Source organism: Pristiophorus japonicus, chromosome 20, assembly GCF_044704955.1.
Source record: "Pristiophorus japonicus isolate sPriJap1 chromosome 20, sPriJap1.hap1, whole genome shotgun sequence".
NCBI lineage: Eukaryota > Metazoa > Chordata > Chondrichthyes > Pristiophoridae > Pristiophorus > Pristiophorus japonicus.
The window spans coordinates 51,068,025-51,078,936 of record NC_091996.1 but is presented as its reverse complement, the minus strand read 5'-3'; the positions used below and the strand labels follow the sequence as shown (position 1 = coordinate 51,078,936).

The 10,912-nt window shown below is 44.2% G+C and overlaps 1 long non-coding RNA gene across 3 annotated transcripts in view; it reads left to right on the top strand.

The window, feature by feature from the left end:
* The first annotated feature begins 450 nt into the window (after positions 1 to 450).
* Positions 451 to 10,912, top strand: part of LOC139232928 (uncharacterized) — a 34,488-nt gene continuing 24,026 nt past the window's right edge. For 2 of the 3 annotated variants that reach the window (XR_011588106.1, XR_011588107.1), the window contains exons 1-2: positions 451 to 735; positions 6,811 to 6,957. This is a non-coding gene — a long non-coding RNA (uncharacterized lncRNA). The remainder of the gene's footprint in view (positions 736 to 6,810; positions 6,958 to 10,912) is intronic. The other variant, XR_011588108.1, reaches the window with a different exon arrangement.

Below are 10,912 nucleotides of genomic sequence, written 5' to 3'. Positions count from 1 at the left end.
CCCCTAACCCTGTGAGCTTTTATCTTGTGCAATTACCTTTTATGTGGCACCTTATCAAATGCCTTCTGGAAATCCAAATACACTACATCTACTGGTTCGCCTTTATCCACCCTACTCATTACATCCTCAAAGAGCTCTAGCACATTTGTCAAACATGATTTCATGGTCATTGTATGCACTGTAAAAATTTTCGTTAGAATGGGGAGTTCTTTACCCAGCATCCATAATAACAGGGAAACCACTCTATCCCTGGAATAGAGCCATGCAAGCCTTCAATCCCAGTTTCTCTGCCATTATCAATGCTGGGTAAAGAGATCCCCATTCAACAAGGCTCTGCATTGGGACCAGTGAGCCGATCCCCGACGGCAGCCACGATCTGGTCTGATCAGCCCCATGCACTCCAACAGAGTGTCGGGCTGATCGATCGCGGCTCAAGAGATTTGAAAACGATTGAAAAAAAGCATTTTAGAAATGTTCCTACTTACCTCAGCAACCTCCCCTTTAACTTCAGCCCAGAAAGCCCCTGACCTCCGAAACAACACTTCCTGCAGCTGTTGGTGTTGTCGCCCGGTGATACTGGAGAGGGAGGAATTGAAGTTCGGGTCCGGAACACTACCGGAGACGATGCGCACGACAATGACGTCACGATCTCCGGGCCCAGGAGATCATGGCGCAACATGTTACCACCATTGCAAACTTCCCGGCCAGGTTAGCGGGAGTCGTTCATCTCACTCGGTAAGTCATTAGTGCCCTGTTATCGCCCCCCCAAGAGGTGATAATGGGAGGCGCCAAGGAGGCCAATTTCTCGGCAAAAATATTTTCTTATCAGCTTAGAAAAAGTAGTACGAATGTACTAACTGAAATGGTAGTGACATCACATGTGCAGAGCTTATTGTAAACATCCAGAAGTGCTATCACTGCCATGTCATTTCTTCATTGCAAAGACCATAGTGAAATTTGGAATTAAAATTTTGATCCAAGCTTCATTCATTAATCTTCAGAGATAATCCTTGTTATGTGATACAATTTGTTTCTTGATTGGGCCACAAGCAGTCTGAAGGGGCAGAACAGCATGATGAACATTTACTGCCAGTAAAGTAGGCTTTGATTCTGTTCATGATTCCCTTTTAATATTAAATACCTTGAAGGCATTTGTGTACAAAACAGAACATAGTGGATGTAGTTCAGCTTTATGGTTCTTATGATGTTCATGAAATGTGAAAACAAACCCTTTTTGTGATTTAAAATTTTACTGGAATCCCTTCAATGAGGTGCAGGCTTCAGTTGCTGGTGGATACTTGCTACTTAATGCAAACTCTCACGCTCAAAACTGCCTATTGATGCATGGACAGTGCCTGCTGGCAGCCAGTACAGACAACTCCACTTAAATAATTGGATTCTTGACAAGTGAATATTAATGTTAAATGAAAGAAAGAGTGAATATCAAAATGTGCACAGCACATGTTTATTTCTGAAATTGTGTTCTGCATTTATGAATTTTAATTTGCATAATTTTAAATGTTCATGCCATCTAATATTCAAGGAAGTTGCAATCCGTTTCTCTGGTGACTGCAATACTTTTGTTTTGTTCGCAATTATTTTGCTGTTCTGGTGATTATATTTAGCGAGAGCAGTCAGTGCTTGGAAACAGCGACTGTTGTCTATTTCTTTTTGCACAGTGTCAGCATCTGGGGCTCTGTAGCACATGGCTTATACACCCTTTATGTTGCACTATTGATATGAGTGTCGGGCTGATAGTTTTATTGTGCCAGCTGAGCTTGGCATTATTCATTTAAATGAGACGACAGGAATGTAAATGATTAATAGCTCATCTCATATTTGCTTTTGCTGCAGTATAACTCAGCCAATATAAAGCTAACCTTTCAGTTTCTTTCTTGGAGTTGCGTGCAGCAAACTGTCCTTCTAGTTTTGTTTGGTTGAAAAGATTAATTGCCTAGTCGGCGATTTTCAATCTGTTAAAAATCATACACTGGCAGTCGGAAGCCAGTACATTATTCTCAATATAAAAACAGAAAATGCTGGAAATGTCGGCAGCTCAGGCAGCACCTGTGGAGAGAAACAGAGTTAACGTTTCAGGTCTGTGACCCTTGGTCAGAACTAGAAATGTTCGAGATGTAACAAATCCTTAAGCAAGTGCAGGGGCACTGAAAGGGGAGGTGGGGGAAAGAACAGAAGGGAAGGTCTGTGATAGGGTGGAAGGCAGAAGAGATTTAAACGACAAAAGGGATGATGGGCAAAAAAATGAGATGGTAATGGGGCACGAGTTAGGAAACAAAAGATGAGTCTAGATAGAGTGTGAATGGACAGAATCATCATCAGCTACCGTGGGAAAGAGAAAAATAAAAAAATAAAAGGTCGGGTGGGGGGGGGGGGGGGGGGTTGTAAAAGAACTCATCTTTTGTTTCCAAACTTAATCGTTCCTCCCCTCCCCATTCACTGCCCCTGCACTTCCTTAAGGATCTGTTACATCTCAAACTTTTCCAGTTCTGACGAAGGGTCACAGACTCGAAACGTTAGCTCTGTTTCTCTCTCCACAGCTGCTGCCTGACCTGCTGAGATTTCCAGCATTTTCTGTTTTTATTTCAGATTCCAGCATCCACAGTATTTTGCTTGCACATTGTTCAGAATGTGGAAGTGCTGTTCTCTTATGTTCCCAGCCAAAGCAGTTTGGCTAGGCTACGTTTCATGTTGATCAAGAGGTGCTGTTGCACTACCTGTGTAAACCCAGCGTTGGATGCAGGATAAAGCTCTCTTTACACTGGCCTATCAATCTCCCGACAATCTGCCGAAGGCACTGCTTACACTGTGCTTCTGTTCTGACACCATTGGCGACAGATTTGACTTGCGGCTGGCAACCCATGATTTATACTGACTGTCTGGAATCACACATCCACAGTCTGGGGAAAGCACTGCACATGTGCGTTTCGAGGGATATGTCAGGCTTCACTCCCGGCTTGTAAATTCTTCATTTCATATTTTAAGAGTCTGGGCCGGAATTGTTCGCTTTGTCAAACTATTGAAAAGAAAAAAAATCTGCTGAAGTGTAGTAAATCCCTAGAAGGTTCATTGGACTGTCTGAGCAGCTTTTAAACTAATTGGACATGAAAGTATGCTTCATGCAGTGTTAAGTTAAAAAATGTGAGATGGATTTCCTAGGAGATGCCACACAGCTTTCGTAATGGGACCTGACTCCATAGTTACCTTGTCGCTTTTTTATCACTGCGTGTGATAGTATAGAAAGAAAGAACATGCGTTTCAATTGAGATTTTTACCTTCTCAGGATGTCCCAAAGTGCTTCACGGCGAATCAATTGGTTTTGAATTGTCGTCCCCATCATTACGTGGGGACACAGCAGCCAGTTTGAACACAGCAGCGAGATACATTACCTGTCCTTGAAGGTGCAGAACAAGGTCTGCATTTGGCCAGGAGAACTCCAGAACTGGGTAGTTCTTTGGGTAGTCCATGGGATCATTTTCATCCCCCTCCTTTGAAAAGCCAGGCAGTGCCTCGATTTAATGTCTCATCCGAAAGATGGCACCTCTCACATTGCAGCACACCCTCAGTACTGCTCTATAGTATTAGCCTCGATTATGAACCGGGATGGGCCTTTAACTTCCTTCATAACTGTCTCACTCAGAAGCAAGAGTGCTATCATCCAGCCAAGCTGTCAAATAACTTCACCCTTAATCTGAGCCTCTGAAGAACACATCCTTACACAAGTTGGACATTTTCCACTTGCCTCCCCAAATATCCTTGTAAATTCTCTGAGTGAGGAGGCAAATTTAGTGCTGATGTGCCTCTAATTACAGGTAGCTTTAGTTGCCCAGTATGTACTGAGCTGAGACTGATCAAAATCATTTCAATTTGAGCAACTATCAGCATCAGAAATACATTTAATTACATTTGGATTGGATTTAAACCTTGATGACTGTGGTGCAATAACTCTCTGTGCTATCTACTTGTGCTGTCGCTTCGAGCCCGGCGAGGGGTAATAAATCCAAACTACAGTAAAACATGTTGAGGCATATGGGTCTGGAATCTGTTGGAAAAAATTGCATCTATGAGCAAATGAAACAACAGTCCTGATTTCAACTCGGGGCGGAATTGGGGCAGAAATGGCCCTGTCCTCGGCAAGCTGAGGCCAGGGAGATTTTAACAGGAGGCTGCCTCCGGAGACTGAAAGAATAATCACCGGTGCCTGGGTTGGCCGATTAGGATAGTGGGTGGAGATGGGCAGGGGAGCGCTACATTTTCTTTGTGTAATGCCATTGCACCACTCCTGCTCCTCTTGGGTCCACATAGAAAGTGCAACAACAAAAAATAAAGGTATTTTTTAGGCCTCTTTAAACTCCTCTTCCTGCGAGGTTAGCCTGGCAGGTAAGCCACAACTGCTTTCCCCACTCAGGCCCACAGTAAAAAAATCGATTGGGCCCCGATAATACCATCGGAGCCCGATCTGCATGTTGAAAGAAGGACGCCTCCGGTTTCCAATAGGTGTCCCTCTCGCCTGCTGCATGGGATGGGTGCGGGGACATTGGCGGTTGAGTCCCACAGGCAATTTAACATAAGAACATAAGAATTAGGAACAGGAGTAGGCCATCTAGCCCCTCGAGCCTGCTCCGCCATTCAATAAGATCATGGCTGATCTGGCCGTGGACTCAGCTCCACTTACCCGCCCGCTCCCCGTAACCCTTAATTCCCTTATTGGTTAAAAATCTATCTATCTGTGACTTGAATACATTCAATGAGCTAGCCTCAACTGCTTCCTTGGGCAGAGAATTCCACAGATTCACAACCCTCTGGGAGAAGAAATTCCTTCTCAACTCGGTTTTAAATTGGCTCCCCCGTATTTTGAGGCTGTGCCCCCGAATTCTAGTCTCCCCGACCAGTGGAAACAACCTCTCTGCCTCTATCTTGTCTATCCCTTTCATTATTTTAAATGTTTCGATAAGATCACCCCTCATCCTTCTGAACTCCAACGAGTAAAGACCCAGTCTACTCAATCTATCATCATAAGGTAACCCCCTCATCTCTAGTATCAGCCTAGTGAATCATCTCTGTACCCCCTCCAAAGCCAGTCTATCCTTCCTTAAGTAAGGTGACCAAAACTGCACGCAGTACTCCAGGTGCGACCTTACCAATACCCTATACAGTTGCAGCAGGACCTCCCTGCTTTTGTACTCAATCCCTCTCGCAATGAAGGCCAACATTCCATTCGCCTTCCTGATTACCTGCTGCACCTGCAAATTAACTTTTTGGGATTCATGCACAAGGACCCCCAGGTCCCTCTGCACTGCAGCATGTTGTAATTTCTCCCCATTCAAATAATATTCCCTTTTACTGTTTTTTTTCCCAAGGTGGATGACCTCACACTTTCCGACATTGTATTCCATCTGCCAAACCTTAGCCCATTCGCTTAACCTATCTAAATCTCTTTGCAGCCTCTCTGTGTCCTCTACACAACCCGCTTTCCCACTAATCTTTGTGTCATCTGCAAATTTTGTTACATTACACTCTGTCCCCTCTTCCAGGTCATCTATGTATATTGTAAACAGTTGTGGTCCCAGCACCAATCCCTGTGGCACACCACTAACCACCGATTTCCAACCCGAAAAGGACCCATTTATACTGACTCTCTGCTTTCTGTTCGCCAGCCAATTCTCGATCCATGCTAATACATTTCCTCTGACTCCACGTACCTCTATCTTCTACAGTAACCTTTTGTGTGGCACCTTATCGAATGCCTTCTGGAAATCTAAATACACCACATCCATCGGTATACCTCTACCCACCATGCTCGTTATATCCTCAAAGAATTCCAGTAAATTTATACTGCCCATCTGCACAGTTTCCATTGAGAGGGCAGCGTTAAATTGACTCCGAATGTAACTGGAATTATAGGTTGTATAGCTCAATAGCAAACAGTATACTAGTCTTTGACTCATAAATAAAAGTGATAATTTCATGGTAATTTTTGTTTCGTGTTCACTTTTCAGAACCAGCCGCTGAAGTCCTGTTCCGAATACCACAACTCATTACTCAGGCAATTGATTTTCTCCCCTGATTTAGACAGTTCATTAAAAATAAAATCTTTTAATGAAACACTTAATCCCAGTAGCTCAAAGTGGATATGTTAGGTAGTATCGTATTACTCTCCGTCCCATTTATAATTGGTTTTAAATTTTAATTAAACTTCAAATTTTGATTTTTACACGATAAAAATTTTAAACTCTTTTATTTATCCACAAGGGCCAAGCTGTAAAACAACACCCAAGTAAGCTAATTAGAGCTGCTCAATCTCTGTGAAGTTAGATAAGATTCCATTATATCCTGATATATTTTTCCATATAGTTCCATTCAGGGAATACCAATGTAGTACTACATTAGCTGTTACAATGTCGAAAATCCGGAGTTCCGGTATCCGGAATGTTCCGGAATCCAGAGACCGGGCTGATCTGTGACGGAGTTGTCCGGAAACTGGAAAATGTTCCGAAATCTGGACTCCCCCGTCTCGGCCGCCCAACGTCCCCCGGCCTCGGCCCAACCTCCCCCGACCTCCGGCCACCTGCCCTCTGGCCCGACCTCCCCCGACCTCCGGCCACCTGACCTCTGGCCCGACCTCCACTGGCCTTGGCCCGACCTCCGGCGGACCGACCAACCTCCTCCCCAACCTCTGGTGGCCCGACCGACCCACCATCCCCCCACCCCCTGACTTTTTTATATGAGTTTTTGGAGGACAATTTATTCATTCTGAATACAGTAACAGTAATGTGGCCTATAATTTCTCAGCCAGTATTGATGACTACTCACATGCTGCAGACTCGAGATGGGAGAAGGAATATTGAAGAGCATTATGTGCTGAATCAAAGAGGTGGCAAACTGATGAGGAGGAAGAGAACTTACACTCGACGCACTTACAGGGATAAGTGGTCATAGGTAAGCGGTCCGAGAACACATGCCTTAGGAGGTTGCGCTTCCGAAAGGAGTTCATCAGTGAGATATGCCAGCTCATTAAGGGAGATCTGCAGCAGCATGAGAACCACACTGCCCGTTGAGGTCAAGGTTACTGCGACACTTTCCTTCTATGCATCGGGCTCCTTTCAGGCCTCAGCTGGTGACATTTGCGGTATCATCTAAAAAAGGAACGTCAGTAATCATGGGGGATTTTAACCCACATATCGATTGGTCAAATCAAATCGCACGGGTAGCCTTGAGGAGGAATTCACAGAATGCATACAGGATTTTTTCTTAGAACAGTATGTTACAGAACCTACAAGGGAGCAAGCTATCTTAGATCTGGTCCTGTGTAATGAGACAGGAATAATAAATGATCTCCGAGTAAAAGATCCTCCCGGAATAAGTGTCACAGATGGTTGAATTTGTAATACAGATTGTGGGTGAGAAAGTAGTGTCGCAAACGAGCGTACTATGCTTAAACAAAGGGGACTACAGTGGGATGAGGGCAAAGTTGGCTAAAGTAGACTGGGAGCATAGACTAAATGGTGGCACAATTGAGGAACAGTGGAGGACTTTTAAGGAGCTCTTTCATAGTGCTCAACAAAAATATATTCCAGTGAAAAAGAAGGGCGGTAAGAGAAGGGATAACCAGCCGTGGATAACCAAGGAAATAAAGGAGAGTATCAAATTAAAAACCAATGCGTATAAGGTGGCCGAGGTTAGTGGGAAACTAGAAGATTGGGAAAATTTTAAACGACAGCAAAGAATGATAAAGAAAGCAATAAAGAAAGGAAAGATAGATTACAAATGAAAACTTGCGCAAAACATAAAAACAGATAGAAAAAGCTTTTACCGATATATAAAACGGAAAAGTAAATGTTGGTCCCTAAGAAGATGAGAAGGGGGATTTAATAATGGGAAATGTGGAAATGGCTGAGACCTTAAATAATTATTTTGCTTCGGTCTTCATAGTGGAAGACACAAAAACCATGCCAAAAATTGCTGGTCACGGGAATGTGGGAAGGGAGGACCTTGAGACAATCACTATCACTAGGAGGTAGTGCTGGACAGGCTAATGGGACTTAAGGTAGACAAGTCCCCTGGTCCTGATGAAATGCATCCCAGGGTATTATAAGAGATGGCGGAAGTTAGAGCAAATGCATTCGTTATAATCTATCAAAATTCTCTGGACTCTGGGGAGATGCCATCGGATTGGAAAGCAGCTAATGTAACACGCTTCCATTTAAAAAAGGGGAAGACAAAAGGCAGGTAACTATAGGCTGGTTAGTTTAACATCTGTAGTGGGGAAAATGCTTGAAGCTATCATTAAGGAAGAAATAGCGGGACATCTAGATATGAATAGTGCAATCAAGCAGAGGCAACATGGATTGATGAAGGGGAAATCATGTGTAACTAATTTACTGGAATTCTTTGAGGATATAATGAGCATGGTGGATAGAGGTGTACCGATGGATGTGGTGTATTTAGATTTCCGAAAGGCATTCGATAAGGTGCCACACAAATGGTTACTGCAGAAGATAAAGGTACACGGAGTCAGAGGAAATGTATTAGCATGGATCGAGAATTGGCTGGCGAACAGAAAGCAGAGAGTCGGGATAAATGGGTCCTTTTCGGGTTGGAAATCGGTGGTTAGTGGTGTGCCACAGAGATCGGTGCTGGGACCACAACTGTTTACAATATACATAGATGAGCTGGAAGAAGGGACAGAGTGTAGTGTAACAAAATTTGCAGATGACACAAAGATTCGTGGGAAAGCAGGTTGTGTAGAGGACACAGAGAGGCTGCAAAGAGATTTAGATAGGTTAAGCGAATGGGCTAAGGTTTGGCAGATGGAATACAATGTCGGAAATTGTGAGGTCATCCACCTTGGGGAAAAAAAACAGTAAAAGGGAATATTATTTGAATGGGGAGAAATTACAACATGCTGCAGTGCAGAGGGACCTGGGGGTCCTTGTGCATGAATCCTAAAAAGTTATTTTGCAGGTGCAGCAGGTAATCAAGAAGGTAAATGGAATGTTGGCCTTCATTGCGAGAGGGATGGAGGACAAAAGCAGGGAGGTCCTGCTGCAACTGTAGAGGGTCTTGGTGAGGCCGCACCTGGAGTACTGCGTGCAGTTTTGGTCACCTTACTTAAGGAAGGATATACTAGCTTTGGAAGGGGTACAGAGACGATTCACTAGGCTGATTCCGGAGATGAGGGGGTTACCTTATGATGATAGATTGAGTAGACTGGGTCTTTACTCATTAGAGTTCAGAAGGACGAGGGGTGATCTTTTCGAAACATTTACAATAATGAAAGGGATAGACAAGATAGAGGCAGAGAGGTTGTTTCCACTGGTCGGGGAACTAAGGGGCACAGCCTCAAAATACGGGGGAGCCAATTTAAAACCGAGTTGAGAAGGAATTTCTTCTCCCAGAGGGTTGTGAATCTGTGGAATTCTCTGCCCAAGGAAGCAGTTGAGGCTAGCTCATTGAATATATTCAAATCACAGATAACTAGATTTTTAACCAATAAGGGAATTAAGGATTACGGGGAGCGGGCGGTTAAGTGGAGCTGATTCCACGGCCAGATCAGCCATGAAATTGTTGGGTGGCGGAGCAGGCTCGAGGGGCTAGATGGCCTACTGCTGTTCCTAATTCTTATGTTCTTATGTTCTTATGTTCATATGTTCATATGTTCTTATGTTCTTATGTTCTTATTAAGTTTGGGGAAGTCCAGAACCAGGGGTCACAGTCTAAGGATAAAGGGTAAGCCATTTAAGACCGAGATGAGGGGAAACATCTTCACCCAGAGAGTGGTGAACCTGTGGAATTCTCTACCACAGAAAGTTGTTGAGACCAATTCACTAAATATATTCAAAAAGGAGTTAGATGTAGTCCTTACTACTAGGGGGATCAAGGGGTATGGCGAGAAAGCAGGAATGGGGTACTGAAGTTGCATGTTCAGCCATGAACTCATTGAATGGCGGTTCAGGCTCGAAGGGCCAAATGGCCTACTCCTGCACCTATTTTCTATGTTTCTATGTTTCTATCAACATGCCACACATTCCTGCATTTGACAGGTGACTGAAGCTCTTTATGCACACAATATGGACTTTCTGAGCTTCCCTATGACAAGGGAGGCACAGACTGAGAGGGCTTTGGGTTTCTCGAGAATAGCAAACTTCCCCAAGGAGCAGGGAGCAATTGACTGCACGCACATCGCCATGCGAGCACCTTTTCAGGACGCAGGGGTGTTTCAGAACCGAAAGGGATTCCATTTCCTGAATGTGCAATTTGTTGTCGACCACAAACAAATAATAATGGCAGTAAATGCAAAATTTCCAGAGAGCTTCCATGATGCGCAAATCTTGTGTGAGAGAATTGTTTCTGACCTGTTTAAGAGTCAGCCACAAGATCACGGTTGGATGTTGGGGATAAAGGATATGGCCTTGCCAGCTGGCTGATTACTGCCCTCTTTAAGTCCCAGACAGAAGCCGAAAAGAGATACAATGAAAGTCACATAGCCACATGCAATATTGTCGAAAAGACAATTGGAGTGCTTAAGCAGTGCTTCAGATGCCTGGACCACTCAGGAGGCGAATTACAATATCACCCTGAGCAGGTCGCTCAATTCATTGTTGTGTATTGCATGTTGCATAAATTAGCTATCAGGAGGCAACAAGAATTGCCAGATGGGACTGCCGGTCCACCTCAAGAGAGAGGAGAGGCGGAAGCGGAGGACGAGGAGGACCTCGTTGAGGACAATCAGGCTGGCGTTGAAACCATGCCCCCACCCCACTCTAGACTTGAGGAAGGGGCCCGTGGTAATTACGCACCTGCAAGACTGTCGTGTCTGCAGCTCATAAATGAACGGTTTGCATTACGTTGGTGACAGTTACAGTTACAGTTGATTTACATTACGTTTAATCTT